General features: G+C 34.5%; 1 protein-coding gene across 4 annotated transcripts in view; it reads left to right on the top strand.

Annotated features, from left to right (window-relative positions):
• Positions 1-18,572, top strand: part of Rasal2 (RAS protein activator like 2) — a 381,000-nt gene that overhangs the window by 208,604 nt on the left and 153,824 nt on the right. The window lies entirely within an intron of this gene.

The following is an 18,572-nucleotide window of genomic DNA, read 5'->3' as shown; positions in this document are numbered from 1 at the left end:
AGAGAGAGACCCTTTGTCAGAGGGACAGTTGGCTAAATTTTTTTTCCATTCTGGGTTTTCTTTTCACTCTATTTGTGATTTCTTTTGATGTATAAAAATTTTTCAGTAAGATGAGATCCCAGTTACTAAGTCTGTGAAGTATTATTTCCCATACTGTTTGGGTTTTTTTTTCTATCAACTCTGTCTACCCCTGTATCTTTAAGATTTCTACCTATTTTTTCTTCTAATAGACTTAGTGTTTTTCTTCTAATATTTAGATCTTTGATCCATTTTGACTGTAGTTTAGTGCATGGTGATAGACATGGGTTTAGTTTCATACATTGGCATGTGGAAAGACAGTTTTCCTAATACAATTTATTAAAGAGGCTGTCTTTCTTCCAGTGAACATGTTTATAATTGCTCTTAAAGAATTTGGTCAAGTTAGCACATATCTCCAACTGTTCATATTTGGAGAAGATATATTTTCTGGTCATCTTATTTCCATTGTACTGCTTCAGTAGTTGTTAAAACCAGTTTAGTTATGAGCCTAATTTATATTGAAAGTCTGAGTGTTACTATTTTATAACCTGTTTATATTTTACATGCATTGATATTTAATGTGCATTGATCTGGCTTATAGTCACCTTTCAATTCCTTTGCTTTCATTATTTTTAATATTATGTTGACAACTGTCTTTACCACTTCAGGAAACATTCACTACAGTATTAAAATTTTGACGCATAAATGTTGTGGGTTTTGAGGGTGTATAACCAAGTCCAGAGAACTATGACAGTGTTGGAGAAGAGGACTGTGTGTTCAGGTCCTGGTGCCAGTGATGAGCTAAGACATGGAGTGGATGTATCTTCCCAGAGCCAGTCCTCTACCTGTTGCCCTTACAAGTCTGGCAGCAGCCCTAACTCGGTCATTTCCAGAAATTACCACTGGATGGTACCCTTATAAAAAAGAAGAAAAAGACAGTTTCTAGAGCTATTGTTCCATACATACCCATCTAATCTTTTTTTCTTCTTTAAAATTTTATTGGTACATTTTAGATATACATAGTGATAACACTCATCATAGGAAATTTATACCTCTATATGTTATATCGTGCTTCTTTTTCCCCCATTCTTCTTCCCTCCCTTCAACCCTTCTTCTCCTTATTTACAAAAACATTTCCATTTTTCCCCTCTATTCTCTATTTTTTCTTGTCACCCCTTGCATTCCCCTTCACATTTGAAATTATCTTCCTGTTTCCCAATATCTGTACACTTAATTTCTCATACTAGAAAAACAATATGGTATTGTAACATGTGTCTGATTTATTTCACTTAAGAGTATGGTCTAAGATGCATCCATTTAGCTAGAAGTGTCTCAAGTATATCATTCTTTATTGTGGAATAGTACTCCATTGTATTAAAAAATTATATCTTCTTTATCCATTCTTCAGTTGCTAGTACATAACCGTCTATTTTTGACTGGTAATTCTATTCTATTTGTATTTTGTGATGTGTTGTCATTAGGTAAAATTTACTCTTTCAAATATTTCAGAGTAATTTCTGTATATATAATATTCTATGCCAGAACCTAAGAATGAAAAAAGCATTAGATAATTTGCTTTTAGAAGATTGTAATATAGTTAGTAAAAAAGAACGAATACATGTAGAAACAAAAATATGTTAGTATGCAGAAATCAATTGTATTTTTTGCTAATATTTCTGTATACCTGCAAATTGGAAATGAAAAGTTTAAATATGTTATCTTAGTATCACAAGATAGTAAATGGGGAAATACAGAGAAATATACCAAGACTTCCATTTAGAAAACTGAAACATAATTGAAGGATATAGAGGATTTAAATAAATAGAAGACTATACATGATCATACGTGAGAATACAATGTTGTCTTTCAGTTCTCAAGACCAAAATTGCAATGTAGTCTCCCCCATACATGCACATATACTGAGAAAATGAAAAAAGAGCTAGTGTTGTAGTTCTGTGTGAAGGCCCTGGGTTGATTTCCCAACATGAAGTGTAGGATAATGGTAGGCAGTCTGGGAGGATCAGGTAGCAGGCCTGCAAGTTGAAGTCCAGCCTGGGCAATTTAGTAGAAACACAGTAAGACTCTGTCTCAGAAAGAAAAAGGTTGGAAGGTTCTGTGAATAGCATAAATGCCTGTGAGGTTAGAGTGGAGTAAACAAGAGAGTAGTAAATTACACAATTTAATTCTTGGACAGTGACATCAGGAAGCTTTACAAATTACTAAAAATTGATATGAAGTTTGGTTTATCAAATTCTTTTCCACTTAAAATGTGATGTGATGTTTTCTTAGATATGTAAACATCATTTCTAAAGCACCTACTTCCAGATTTTTAATATGTAGACTTTATTTTGTACATCAAAAATAATTTAAATTCAAACTATAGAAAGCATGATTAGATAAATTTTCCAAAGGAAATTACTTCTTCAGATGATAGAATTTATTGAATATCAACAATAATGGGGTAACCAGGGAGATAACTCAGAGATATAAACATCTGCTTGGCAAGTGTAAGGCCCTGAGTTTGATCCCTGGTACCAAAAAACAAAAAAGGAAAGAAAGAAAAGAAAAAAGCAAACAATAGTAGGAGGTATATTAATTATGAATGAATAGACTATAATTAGTAAATATTTATTTGTCGTGTAAATATAACCTATGAAGTCAACTTCATTTTTAGAACATAGCTATTAAATATTTTGGAAGAACTATAATAACGGGGAAAAGTAAAAGCTGAACAGTGCACATTTTTGTGAACTATACACTTATAAAAAAATGTTTTTCTATTCGTACTGCTTAATGCTTGCTGGTATACATATTCAGTAAAGTGAGGCAGCTAGTAGCTGTTTAAGCTGTATTTGGGCATGAGTGTTTTGTGTATTCAATATGGCTTTGTTCACCTGTATATACTTTTCTTTGTTTATCTGATGTTGATCATATATTGTGCATAAACAAAATTCATGCAATGTTCTGTAAAATACGTTTTGTTCCCTAAAATATGTAAGTTGTGTTTCAACATTAATGTTTCCAAAGCAAGCATTGTAACAGAACCAGCCTTATTACTAGCCTGTTCTTAATCAGGTTTTTCCATTGAAAAGATAAATGTCCCTGTCGTCTTCATCCTGCCACTATAGATATCCAAAATAATCTGAAAGTGATTCCCAGGACATTTGTCATTGTCATTGATTTGTGATTATTTTATAAATTCTCCAGCAGATGTCAGTCAAGTCTCTTAAATAAAGGAATCTTTCTAATTCACAAAAGTCATCAGTATTGTCTGTTCACATTGTTCTTCCCAGTTTGTACCTTCAAACTCTTGGAAATGCCCAAGAAGAGCAGAGTGCAGACCTGTAAAATGTGAAACCCCGCTAGGGTTGCTCTTACTCAGTCCTAAGGTGATACTAATAGTATGTATTAACACTAATATTAGTATATTAGTATTTATATGCTAACATTACTAAACTATTATGGTATTTGGAGGCTTCAGTAGGAAGGGAGAGTGATCAGCATAAATGAAATTGGTTTTCAGATCCAGCTTGAACTTCTGGAGAGAAATGACAAATTGGACCTATGTATTTGATTGTGTTGGAGAAGCCCCACAAAGCTATAGTAAAGCAATTTTATTTTATATACAATATGGTCTTTCAAGGATATGAAGAATGAGCAGAAAATAGACACATACACAAAAACGGGGTGGAGAGGATAGCAAATGGCTTAGCTCATTTGAGAAAGTCTTTTTTTTTTTCCACCCCCAGGGGTACAGGGTCTCATTACGCAACTTGAACTCATAATGATCCTCCTGTTTTCAGCCTCCCCGGCACTGGGATTATAGGCATGCACCACCACACCCAGACTGAGAAAGTTATTTCTTAAGGTGGCAAAGATTAAAGCTGAAAAGTAATATTCATAACAGAGTCATCGAGTACCAGGAATTGATGGTACTAGGAACATAGAACCGTTAATTCCTAGGGCTTGTTGTCTTCTCCATTTCAATGCATAGCTACTCTTCACACCTATCTATATCTCCACTCTAGTATAAAGACTGTGGGTATATTATCAAGGAGAAGAAAACTCAAGCTCTCTGGATTGGGGGTTACCCAGAAAGAGCAGGGCACTTTACCAAATACAAGGGAATTATGTGAATATCAGCAGTATCAGCAAGCAACCTGGAAAACCCACAAAGTTCTGAAGGAATTTTCAACCTAAAATTTTGTATTTAAGTGTATGCTGTTAGTCACAAGATAACATAAAGACATTTTTCAGACATGCAAGACTTTAAAAAGATTGTCTCCTACCCATCATTTCTCTTGAAGCTGTAGAAGATATACTGCACTGAGAATAAGGACAGGAAATCCAACATAGGAAAGAAACAAAGGGAACTCTCAGGAGAACACTCTCACAGAGAACTACGTTCAGCAGCTCTGTACCAAGTATAGAAGGCATATAGCCAATCAGACTGGAGCAGCTCAGAAAGGCTGTACCCAACATTAGTCTCTAAGAAGAGAAAATTGATATAATACCTGAGTGCATTTAACAAGAAGTAAATGTGGGGTTAAATTAGGAACTCGGATATAGAAATCAATCAAATGAATAGTCAGACAACAACTGTAAGAGAAACAGAGGAATAGTTTACAACATGAAAGGCCATGGATATAACGCAATGGAACAAGTGCCTGCCTGGCATGCACAAGGTCTTGAGTTGTATTCCTGGGACAAAAAAGAAAGAAATTTTTGGGCTGGCCAAATAGCTCAGCTGATTAAACCACCTGCAAGCAGGTACAGGGGCCAAGGGTTCAATCCCCAGGCCTGCCGTGCCGACCCCGCCACTGGGGCATGTTGAGCCGGCAATCAAGACTGGACATGGTGGTGCGTGCTTGTAATCCCAGCTCTTGGGAGGCTGTACACAGGTGGATCACTACAGGTCCGATCTAGCAGTGAGACACTGAATACCCTGTAGACCCTTCCCTAAAATACTAAATAAATAAATAAATAAATAAACCTCGTAAATGGCTTACATGATTTTGTTAATAAATATGAAGTTAAATTTTAAGAATAATGAGACATATAGCATGCACAGGAAAGAAAAGTAAATGCCTCTTAAACAGAAGAAAAGATGTGCATAATTTATAGTCAGATAAAAGCAAATCAAACCATAATGAGCTGTGAGATTAGGAAAGGTGAAAATTTTGTTTTGAAGAATAGAAGAAAGTGAACATTGTAGTTCATTAATGCCAAGCTGTTTTTTTCAGAGGACAGTTTTGTCAGGTATGCAGTATATAAAAAATATGCATCTGCTTTCTAGAAATTTATCTTTCAGATCTATTTTTGTAACCATTACATTATTACTTGTAATAACAGATGAATAGGTAAAACCCAAATATCCACAGATTACTTAAATTATATTAAATCCATATAATGGATTGTTATAAAATAAAAAAGTTCCATATCCACTAATATGAAAAGTTTTCCAAATGCACTATTAAGGTGAAGGCAAGCAGGTACAGGAATGTGTATGTATATAGTACTGTGATTTATATAATTAGAATTATACCCCTATTATAAGCGTGTGGGAGGTGTGTGTTTGTATGCACGCATGTCTGCATGGTTAACTCTAGAACCATACAGAAGAATACTTTTAACAGTGACTGTTTCCTAGGAAGCAAGTAGAAACCTAGTGGCTCACAGTGGAAGAAAGACTGACTTTTCATTATGAAACTTTTTCAACTTTTGCTTGGATATGTTTGTAGTACATAATGATTACATTACTTGTGGGGAATTGATACATGTATGTAACACATCACGATTTTCTTGTTCTCTTTCCCTTCCTCTCTCTCCTCCTTCCCTCAATCTCTTGGTTCTCTTCTCAGTTGAAAAAAAATCTTTCCTTTATGATTTGGGTTCCTCATATGAGAGAAACCATGTGATATTTAAGCTTCTGCATCTCATTTATTTCACTTTAAAAAATTATTTATTTGTTTGATACAGTGTCTCACTATGCAGTTGAGACTCATGATCCTTCTGTCTCCACTGCCCCAAGGGCTCTGCACCACCACACCTGGGATGCTGAGGCCTGCATGACATGAGGTACCAGGAATCAAACTCGGGACCCTTGCAAGCAGGTGCTGGGGCTGGGGGTTCAATTCTGGGCCTGCCTGCTGGCCCTGCCCTCCGGGGCACACTGAGACAGCAATTGAGACTGGGCGTGGTGGCAGCGCCTGTAATCCCAGCTCTTGGGAGGCTGTCAACAGGAGGATCACCACGAGTCTGATCTAGTAGTAAGACCCTGAACACCTGTAGACCCTTCCCCAAAATACAAAAAAATATATTTTATGGCAAGGTTGCTTTTACTCTCACAGGCTCTTCAGGATCTGTTGTTATTTGATTTATTGGTGGTAGCCGTTGTTTCTGGGTGCTCATTACTTAATTTTCCCCCTGATATCTGGTTTCGTCTGCTGCTGAAATTTCTCCCAGTATCTGAGAGATAATAAAATAATTGTTTATTTTTATATACACAGTTTGCAAATTTCTTTCCTCTAGAGCACCAGTCTATTATATAATAAGGGTAGAAGAGATAGGGGTGGAATTCTTTATAATGCAATTTGAGATATATTTTAGTTGATCTAGGCCCTTGACTTCTCACACTGTGTGTGTGTGTGTGTGTGTATGTGTGTGTGTGTGTGTGTGTGTTTGGATAAATTAAGTAAAAGTACCCAAATGCTGTCTCCTACCCCTTTCCAAACCAGGATTGGCAAACTTGTTTACTACAGCCTTTTCAGTTTGTAGTCAAGCAACAGGATTTATAAATCTGATTGGTAAAAAATCTAGTTTGTTTATGTGCGAAGCAGGCTGAAACTGACTCTAGGGATGAGGTATTATCTTGTTATGATTACTTGGTACCCACCAACAGACTGATCTCTTTAGTAGTAATACTTAACAAAAAAAAAAATCTCCCCAGTTGCTCATAAAGCTATGTTCACTAGATTGTTCTGATTATTTTTATTTCTCTTAAACTTATAACCCATTTTAACTGACACTTAGTATAATACAAAGGAAATTTCCACCTATTTCAGTTTTTTTTTCTTTCTGCTTACAAAATTGTTATTTTCTTTTAAGCATTCTCTTTCTCTAAAGAATAGAAAATTACAGGAAAAATCCATGGTGACAAGAGTTAAAAGAACACGAATTCACTATAAGGGGAGGAATTAAAAAGTCTGAATTAAAAAGACAACTGATATAGAGGAAATGTCATTTTAGGGTTTTTGTTTTTTCTTTCACTCAAAGGCTTTTGGGGTCATTTTCTTCTCTTCTTTTTTTTTTTTTTTTTTTTTTTTTTTTTGGTATTGGGGATTGAACTTGGGACTTTGCGCAGGCAGGTGCTTATGCCGCTGAGCTATCTCCCTGACCCTTCTTCCTCATTTTAATGAGAGAAGTGCCATCTGAGTCAAAAACATTTTAACAAATATTTTGCCATCTGGGGCTGGTGGGTTAGCTCAGTTGTTTAAGCACCTGCTGAGGCACACACAGTCAGGCACAGAGGACCGCGGTTTGATCTCCAGCTCCCCATTCCTTACCAGATCTGTCCTTAAGGCAGCCTGAGCTAGCAAAAAAAATCCTTTTCAAATATCTTGCAATCAGTTTTTAAAACTAGGAATTATAAAAATAATTAATAAAACTAAGAATTATAGAGAAATGTTTAGACATATATATTAGGAGCCAGATCAAGAAGGGATAGAATAAATGAAATAATATATTGGTGTGATTGAAAATAAGGTAGAGGAGGGGCCGGGGAGATAGCTCAGTGGAATAAGCACTTGCCTGGCAAGTGAAAGGACCTGAGTTCAATCCCTGGTTCCTCAAAAAAAAAAAAAAAGAAAGAAAGAAAGAAAGAAAATAAGGTAGAGGAAAAATATATATAAAACAGAATATTATTAGCAGTGCATATAACACTTGGATTGAAGTAGCCACCAAAACCTAGAAAATCTCATAATGGTAGATATGTCTCCCAGAAAGGAAACTTTTGCAGATCAAGAAAAAAAAAACATAATATCTTTGTGGTTTGAACTAAGATTGTATTATGTCGGTATTCTGAGGCCTTTAATGAAACCACAAGTTTGATATAGTAGTATTATTCGGGTAAATAGAACCTCGTCTTAACTTACACATTTTTCTTCTCTATATTGAATGAACATTAAAAATTACCAATGAATATCTCTTAGTATTTTTAGTACATGTTTTCTCTACATAGTGTTTGCATTCCTTGTGTGGAGTTGCTACATGTACAGAACACATCTTTTATTTTACTTAACAATGTGGTCTCCAGATGCATGCATTTTTCCTATAAGTGACTCAAGTTTATTGCAGAGTAGTACTCCACTGGATGTTAAAATATTGTTTTCTTTATCCATTCATTTACTAATGGTCATACAGGCCACTTCCAATACTTAGCTCTTGTAGATTATGGTGATATTAACATGTGTATGCGTGTATCACTGTAATATGCTGTCTTTGGGGAAAATACGTAGAAAGAGCATAGTTGGGTTAATGGAATTTCTTTCTTTCTTTCTTTCTTTCTTTCTTTCTTTCTTTCTTTCTTTCTTTCTTTCTTTCTTCCAGTACCGGGGATTGAACTCAGGACCCTGCACTTGGAGGTGATCACTTAGCCTACTGAGCTATCTCCCCAGTCTAGTTTTAGCTTTTTTAAGGAATCTTCACACTGATAGTGATTATATTACCTTATAGTCCCACCAACAATGTAAAAAGGTTCTTTTTTGCCCCCATGCCTCTCCAACACTTGTTTCTATTTTATTTCTTGATGATGCCCATTTTTTCTGGGGTAAGATGGAATCTAAATTTTGTTTCAGTTTGTATTTCTCTAATGATCAACATGTAGAGCATTTCTTCATGAATTTATTGGCCATTTGTATTTCACTTGCCCTGTTTTTTGATTGGGTCTTTCATTGGGGAAGGTCTAATTTTTTTTTTGAGTTGTTTATATATTCTAGAAATTAGTCCTGTCTGAGGGCTTGCTCTGTTCCGTAGGGTGCTCTCAAACCAGTGTACTGAAGTAATCTTCCTGCCCCAGCCTCTCAAGTAGCTGAGACTGCAGGTGCACATCACAGCACTTCAGTTTGAAAGAAGCAATTTTGAGACTAGGAAGTCTTTTTGCATTAGAATCTTAGATATAAAAAGTTAATATTCCAAAAAGATTGTAATTACAAAGTTATTGTTGACTCTGAAAGCATAATTGGCAAGAAAACAAACTTCTTGATTGTGTTATCTAGAAAAAATGTATTTAAAAAATCTGTTGGAATATATGATATAAAATCCAAAAGAAAAACAAAATATATATCTGGTATAATAGACTAGTCTTGGTTCCCAGCTTTTTTATGTGTTCTTAGAACTGGGAATGTGTCCTTATTTTTTAAAAAAAAAAAAAAAAAAAAAAAAAAGGAACTCCGCAGGTGTGAGTAAATTAAGGCTCTCAAGACGAAAGGATACTGAATGCTCACAAGGACCCTAAATTCAATGGTATACATACTAAGACAGAAGAGGAAGGGGAGGCAAGGAAGGGGAACAAAAAGAATGAAACGTATATGTTCATGTACCAACTTCCCATGAGGAATACTGCAAACATATTCTAATAAAAACTGAACAAAGAAATAAAAGAAAACCTTCAGGAAAAATAAATCATTGCCTTATAATAAATAACAGTAGAAGCTAGATGTGATGACACATGTCTGTAATCCCAGCACTGGAGACTGAGGCAGGGTCACTGTGAGTTAAGGCAAGCCTGGGCTGCATAAGGGAGTTCAAGGCCAGTCTGCTTTACATAGTAAGACCTGATGTCATAAAAGCAAAACCAAAACCAAAATACCAATAGAAAAAAACTAAAATTTAAAGGGGTTTGCTGTTTCTTTTAGCCTATTTGATTTTAAGTACTTGTTGGGTTTTTTTTTTTCCCACAATTTGTGTATATCACTTTGGTAAAAATAATGTTTAATTTTTGTCTTTTCAAATTACAAAATCAGCAAAATAGTATTTTGTATAGTTGTAAAAAATATTAGATGTAAGTTCCGTAGCAGATTGCTGGCATGTAGTAAGTACTCATTAAATGATAGTTTCTTGTTTTCTGCCAGCTTGCTATATTTTCAGTAAGGAAAAATACCTTGAGTTTCAAACTAGCCAATCTGTAATTATTTTTAAAATCAATCCAATTTTATGTATTGTACTACAATGTGAGACTTTTTTGCATGCTACATTATGGATAGTTTGGTATATTATGATAGATATTTAAGATTCCATATCTGTGGTGAGAACAACACTTTCCTTTTTTAAAAATGTCACAAACAATAAAAATGTGATCACAAATTAAATATACTCTAAAAAATTAATTTAATGGATGAAATTTACCATTCTTTACCCACCCTGATTTTTTTTTTTTTTTGCCGAACCAAGGATTGAACTCAGGCCCTTGTGCTTGCCAGGGAAGCACTTATTCTACTGAGCCATCTCCCCTGGACCCCCACCCTAATTTGAATATGCTTCTCACTATCAACAAAGCAGAAAAATTTATACTCAGATTTAGCAGTATTTGAATTAGCATTTACTGCACAGTCAATAAATCTTGGTAGCTGTATTAATGACTATATTGCCTTATGTAACCAGTCATTACAGAGAAGAAAGATAAATACTCTTGAATCCTACAATTAAGGCACTATTTTATTACAGTTCCACAGTATTACAATATTATCAGATGACGAGTCCTACACAACTCTTTTTTCAAAATTGTATGATTGGATAAGTTTAGAAGATTGGGCTAATAATTACTAATTAGACCATAATATGGGGAGCACAGGTAATGTCTTCTTTTCTCTTAATGATGCACTTGGAATATGTACCAAGGATTGTGCAAACTGTTGTCCTAGCCTCCTAGCTGAAAATGATTTCACGAAAGGATTCCATTTGGACTTCTGAGACCATTTATGATGTCAGCGTTTTCTTATCAAGGCATATATGATCGTACTGCAGAGTGTGTAGTGTCTTATTTCTAGTCTCTGTGGATGGACCGAAAGATTGAAAAGTATTCTTGTTAAAGAGAAATACTTTTTGACAAGGTTACAGGCTTTTGCATGTGGTTGTAGTTGCAGTGGCCTGTACTCTAAAGCATGCAGTGAAACATTCAAAACATTCTTGATGAAAAGATGAAACACTTCTGTAATTGAAGGAAAAGAAAAAGTATAGAATGTCTAAGATGATACTAGCTTGTATGTTCTGGTGAATGAAAGGATCTGTAAAGATATTTGCAGCAAAGAGGTAAGTGAGGTGTTTCAAGGACAGAATTGTCAGTGATAAATGTTAAAAATTATTCTCATTTTCCTTTTTCATCTCTTTATGGCTCCCTCCACCTTAATAACATTTTCATTTCATTTTATTCTACGAATGCTTATATAGTTATTTGAATCAAGTGCTTTTTTAAGTACTTTGAAAATATTTACTCATGGAACTCTATGAAGTAGGCATTGCCATTATCTGTTTGTTAATACTTATTTAAACTGAAGCAGTGTTTGTCCACGGTCTGTAAATGGCACAGGTATTATTTAAACCTAGGAATATAAACCTAAATCTATCCTTTTAAGTACTGTGCTCATTCACCTGCTCATAATACTTTGTAAGTGGTGCCAGAATTACTTATTTCTACACTCCTGGTTCTTGTGACATTTTTCTATGTCTAAACCTGTGGATCCTTACAAAAATAATTCCGTTAGCCAAATTATCCAGTCTACAGTTATTTGGCGGGAAAGAATGTGTAGTCATTTATTTAAAAATATCGGGGCCAGGGAGATGGCTCAGTGAAATAAGCACTTCCCTGGCAAGTGCAAGGGCCTGAGTTCAATCCCCAGTTCCGCTAAATAAATAAATAAATAAATAAATAAATAAATAAATAAATATCAAAAGAGCCTGCATGTCAAGCACACAGTCCTGAGTTTGACTCCTGGTAACTATAATAATAATAATAACAATAACAATAATATAAAAAGAGACTTGGTATTGGGAGTTATAGGAAAAACTATTGTTTTGTTGGTTTTTCTTCTATGTCTTTATTTATATGAAGGATATGATCTAATTAAATGTGTTGGCTTATTTAATTGTTTCAAGTACGTTTTTAAAAATGAAGAAGGAAAAAAATAACCATTTAACTTAGAAAAGGATCCTCTTAGTCTTTCCTGTGTTTGTGTTCTTCTTGTGAACACAAGAGTTGTGGCCAAGCTTGTATTCCCTTCTCCTTTTTTCCCCTCCTTCTCCTTTTAATAAAGAAAGAAAAACAATTATCTCTTTCTGCACTACTCCCTGACCCTAAGACACAGAGGTTCAAAAACTACTCACACATTTTCCATCAGATTGATCCATTTTCAAGTCAGTACCTGCCTCTTAGATTCTGGGTGATATTTTTCTCCAGTTGCTGAAGTAAATCTTAAAAAGCGCATTAGTAGAAAGTTGTTTTAAAAATTCAGTATATAGGTTTATTGCATCTGGATTAATGTAAGCTGAAGAAAAGAGGCAGCTGCTGATGGACTAGATCTAGAGCAGTGTGAAAGCCTCTTTATGAAGTTAATGGTGTTACAGAAAATTTGGAAAATACAGGAAGCTATTAAGAAAAGAACCCTCTGGCAAGCACAAGGGCCTGAGTTCAGTCCCTGGTTCCGCAAAAAAGAAAAGAACCCTCAAATACCACTTAAGTAGATAAACATGGAGAAGCAGTTTGGTGTGCCATAGTGGTTAAGGGAAAGAACTGCAGAACCAGTAGAAATAGGAATCCTAGCACTACCACTTTGTGACCTTGGACAAATTATTAACTCAGCTTGTCTTTGTCTCCCATTTCCTTATTTGTAAAATGGGAAAAATACTAACATTTATTTCTTAGGTTGTCTTATTTCAGAATTTGGCTGTTAAAATTTTCTTCTTTTGTCAAATGTTTTATAACTTAGCCCTTATTCTGTTGAATTTCACCTTGCATGCATTAGTTAAAATAATAGAAATTGAAATGGACTATGTACAGTAGCATTTTTGAATGATACAGTACAAGTATATGTTTTGAACCCAGAGACTTGGCACAGAGCTACATCCTCAGCCCTTTTTTATTTGAGATGGTCTAACCTCAAACTTGTAATCTTTCTGCCTCAGCCTTCTGAATAGCTGTTATTGTAGGAGTGCTTCACTGAGCCTAGCTAATGTATATTTTTTGTATCAGTAATATCATAAGGACTGGCTGTAGCATAAAATCTATGCTCTTCCTAGATAGATTTTATAAAAGCAGTAGCCCACAATTATTAAAGCTTTTGTCTTTAAAATCAAGTCAAAAACAAATACCTAGTGATTATTATTTTTACTGAAGTGAAATGTTATCTGTATTATATAAGAAAAGTGATCTAATATTTCAGTTGTGACAGATTAGCTTAACATAAATTCAACAAGGCCAATTTCTCTCTAAAATAAATTTATTTATAAAGGTGCTGAAGAAAATTTCTTTTATGTGAGCTAATGTTACACATAGGTCCTTGGATCTGTGAGGACATTCAGAAGTAGTATATGCTATTATCCAATAGTATCCCAAAATGCTTTTAGTTACTTTGTTGTTTATTAATGTTTTTCATGGAAATAGAAGTAATGCTTTTATCTCAGTGGTATATTCTTATGTGATGAAATAAACTAGGAAAACATTCCTTTGTGTCTTTCCACTTAGGCATTGCTTATTTTTTTTTTTTTAATACAGTTTTATTTACAGGAGAGCCTGAGTTGAGAAGTGAAAGTGAAAAAGGTAGGGAAATGCAGCCTTCTAAGTCATATTAACTAGAAGAGTAATGTGAAACCCAAATTTTTAGCCAGAAGTTAAAAACAAAACGAAAAAAGTGATTGTCACTTATTTCACATATGCTTTTTAACATACTTGTAAGTACTATTCTAACCATATGACTTAAAAAGTATTCTGGTCTTTATAATAACCTCTTTATCAGAATTCTGTGTGTTATGTTGTAGTTCCATCATACACAAATAAAATTAAATGAAAGTTAAAAGTTTAGTGGCATTTCTGAATAAGTGGGTGATCTTGGCATTTGTCATGCCCATTATAAACAATGATTTCCTTTTCTGGTATGAATTCCAAAAAGAATGCAGTAGGAAGACCACAGCATCAGAATCCTAATCTGCTTAATAGGAGACATTAAATGAAACTGTTTATGGTTGAAAGATGTTGTATTTATGATCATCTGCTTTTCAAAAAAGGGAACACCCATAAGTGCAAGAGCCAGTGCATTCACTGTCGAGTGTACACTTCAGCTTGCCTGCTTTTGAGATGTGTTTCTATTTAGATAAGAAGATAGATGTTATAGAATTGTTTGTTAATTTGTTTTAGGTACTGGGAATTGAACTCAGGACCTTATTTTGCCAGGCAGGCACTATGCCTCTGAGCTATATCCCTGGTCCTTGTTAATTTCTTTGATAAGTGATTCTTGAATATAATTTTTAATTATAGGCAGGCAGATACTTTTCAGTGATTTTTGATTTTCAGAAAATTGTGCATTTTTGGTTCAGGATTTCTTAATGGTTCTAACATATTGGATTCTGTACCTGCACCAAAATCAGAATTCTGCATTTCTTTTTTAAGGGTTGGAGAATATATGCTAACTGCATTCTTCAAAATTCATAGATATATTCTGTTTTACTGATTCATACAAGAAAAAACTAAGCCTTTTAACAATACAACTAATATTCTTACTAATTTGGAAACTCATACTTAGCTCTAGGAGTTTACTTTTACCTTTTTTCAAACCATGTGTTTATTCAAATATTCTTTAAGTACTTGTACCTGGGGTAAGACTTAGTATTTCAGATGGAGTAATAATGCAGGATTATAATCTCTTGACATCGTAGAATTTAATGACCATCAGGCTAAACAGCAAAAAGACATCTAATATATGAATAACTTAATTATGAATTGTGATAACTTCCAGGCAGGAGAAGAAGATACTATATTAATGTACAGTAAAAGGACAGTAGTCTCATAAGCAAAACAGTTTAGTAACCAAAGCACAGAAATTGACTAATGATGTTTTATGTTTGAATTATAAGGTTATGGAATCCCATGACTAAAAGAGACCTTTAAAATCATCTAGTTCATTTGGTGTTTGACTATATACATTTCATTACTGGTAATGTAACTTTTTGGAGGGGTGAGGCAAGGCTGGGGATTGAGTCTAGAGCCTCCCATATGCAAAACTTATGCTCAGCTATTGAGCTACATCCCCAACTCTTTTTTTTTTACATTTATAAATATATGTTTTCACAGTTTAACCTAATACAAACTTTATTAAATGCGTTGCTAGGTCAGATCTGTGGAAACTGGATTAGTCAAGACAGCCCTTCCTAATTCCCTCCCAACCTTCCCTAATCAAGAGAAATGTAAAACCAGGACTTATTTGTAGAAATACAATGACTTAAGTGATCTCATTTATTTAAAAAAAAAAAAAAGAGCTTGTTCTAAGTGCTGTAAATATATGGTAAAAATTCCAGCCTCTGTGAAGCTGTTTCCAACTATTGAGAGATCTTCCTCATTGACATGGGCTTCAGCTGCTTTCTAACCTGCATGGGTATCTAGTGAGGTGCACATTCATACACCTCTATTGTTCTGGAAAACGTCCTAGGGCTGTATGAATTAAAGTTTTATTGATCTCTTTAATATTTACCTTGGAAGCTACTTCCCTTGGTTATGGCAATGCAGCATAGTGCTGTGAGTTCATAGACAGTAAAAGGAAGGTAAAAGTTACTTCAAGAATCAATTTCTATATATAAGGATTTTATCTCTTATGAGCAAATCCTACTTAGGTAAATGATGGGATAACTATATTTATTTGTTATTTAATTCTTTTGAGTACTTGAAACTGCATAAGCCAGAGGTGAATTCCTTAAATGTTTTTTGTTTTATCACACAGCATACCCAGAGCTAGGTTCTGACATCGGAAGAAGGATAGGCAGTAAAGTTTTCAAGTTATTCTGAAGTACACTGTAGCCTGAATACTTATTTAAAAAGTTAGTTAAATGGAATCTGCTCTTTCTTTCTTCAATTCATGTTGTTATCACTACTAATATACTACTAATATCAGGTATTTTCCTAAGGACTATGAAGAAAAAAAAAATAGAACAAAGTGAGAAAAAGTGAGTGAAGAAGAAAATGTGATTTACTCGAAGTAAAAAATGAGGTTAAAAAAAAAAAAAACCTAAGAAAACACTTTTAAATCTATACAAACCAGGCAGCACAGGGACTTCATATAAAGAAGAAACAGCAACGAGGGTGGAAGGTATAAAATAGAAATCTATAGTTGTAAAAAGATTTAGCATAAAAAATTAAATATAATGTCACCTCCTTTAAAAAAGTATTGAATAATGGAATAACATATATACATTTAAGAAAAACTATTTCCTTGACAGTTGTTCTCTAGTTTCTTTGAGTAATAAACTTATTGGTGCCTGAATTTGGTACCATTCTTGGCTCTGTAATGTTAATAAACAGTAGTGGGCTCTAAATTTCTAAAAAAATTTAAAAGGAAAACTTTGCACTTGAGAATATTACAAACATGAACTTTTTTTGGCATTTGGTAAAATACTGTTAATTGTATTTATCAACAGAATACCATTATTGTTCAGTAATGTAGTTTGAATATGTCCATCAAATGAACAGCCTACCTGTGAGGGAAGAATTAGGCTTACTGTCTTTCATAGCAGGCACATCCTTCAGAAAGCTACTTCAGTATTTCAACAACGGTAACTTCCTTTCATTGAGCTGAAAACACACTCCTTATAACTTAAACTCACTGCCTCCTATTCAAACTCTTGAGTACAGTTATGGAAATCATGACCTATTTCTTAGAATTTTCTGAGGAATAATTCATAAAAATCATTTTGGTATGCTTTGCATTATTTTAAGAACAGTTATAAACAATATGTAATAATGTATCTTTGTATTGCCTTTAGTAGGAAGAAGGTATCAGAATTGTTGATTTGTTTCATTGGAGCAGGTAGGACTCTGTGGACTCTAGATCTCCATAGACAGACTCTCCATTCATTTATTTCTGCCTAACTTTCCCTGTGATTTGTATTTGAGTAACGGTAGGAATTAGAAGAATAGCTTAAGTAGAAACAATACCAAAAGTAAAGGAAAAGAAAATGTAATATAGCAGTATGTTTCTTGAAGGACTATGAATGAGACTAGGTAACAAAAAATAAATTAGGATGAAATTAAAAGAAATTTTATTTAGGTCATTGAGACTTTAATTAGAGAGAAGAGGAACACTGGGTATGTTGGCACAGACCTGTAATCCCAGCACCCAGGAGGCTAAAGCAGGAGGATCACTGGGATTTGGAGATCAGCATAGGACACATAGTGAGTTCAAGGCCAGCCTGCACTACCTAGTGAGGTCTTATCTGTAAAAAAGAAAAGAGCCAGAGAAAAAGAACAGAAAAGAGTGCCAAAGAAATATGTACTTTCTTACCCTTAAATGAGTATACATATGTATGCTTGTGTATATATGTATGTGTGTGTGTGTGTGAGAGAGAGTTACATATTTTATGTAATGCATATGTACCTAATATAGACAGGTAGGTAAAGTGTGTGTAATTCTATCAGCTGTTCACTAAATGGTAGGTAACCAGTCGGTACTATTTCCATGTCCATTGTGTTCCACTGCCTTAAATGGCAGGTGGAGTCTACTGTGTTTGGGGTCTTTTTGTTTTTTTTTGTTTTTGGGGTTTTTTTTGGTATTTTAGTACAGGGTCACACTATGTACATTGGATTCATAGTGATCCATCTGTATTCAGCCTCCCGATAGCTGGGATTACAGGCATGTGCCACCATTCCCAGTCTCAATCACCATTTCAGTGCACCCCGGGGTTGGGGCCAGCACAGCACACTGGGATCAAACCCCAGCTGCTTCGCTCTGCCTAAGCAGACACCTTAGTCCACTGAGCTATCTGGCTGGCCCTTCCACTGTGTTTCAGACTGTAAATTTTTTTATGTGCTCAAGCCTAATGTGCTAACCTCAGCAACTCATCAGCTATAAAATGTGTTAGATCATTGTACCAAAAATGAGGATTACATAGTTTACCTACCTTCTGTTTTTGGGATATAAAGAAAAAAAATGAAGAAATAGGTATGATTTTAAAACAAATTAACATGACTAAGAGCAGTGATATTATCTATAATTTCATCATATCTAATAGGAAATTAATAGACTGTACAAATTTTTATATCATTTTAAAAAAATGTATTTGGTAAGGTTCTATAGGATCTCACTTTGTAGATTGGACATGTAGTGATTTACATGTTTTCAACCTTCCAAGTGCTGGAATTACAGGCATGCACCACCACATCCAGTCTCAGTCACTGTTTTAGCTCACCCTGGGGGCAGGGCCAGCACTGCAAGCCGGGTATCAAACCCTGGCCACTGTGCTCTGCCTACACAGACACTTTAGTCTGCTGAGCTATCTGGCCTGCCCTACAATTGTTTTTT

This window comes from Octodon degus, unplaced genomic scaffold, assembly GCF_000260255.1.
Source record: "Octodon degus isolate 3935 unplaced genomic scaffold, OctDeg1.0 scaffold00176, whole genome shotgun sequence".
In the NCBI taxonomy this organism is placed as follows: Eukaryota; Metazoa; Chordata; class Mammalia; order Rodentia; family Octodontidae; genus Octodon; species Octodon degus.
This window is presented reverse-complemented; position numbering and strand designations above follow the sequence as displayed.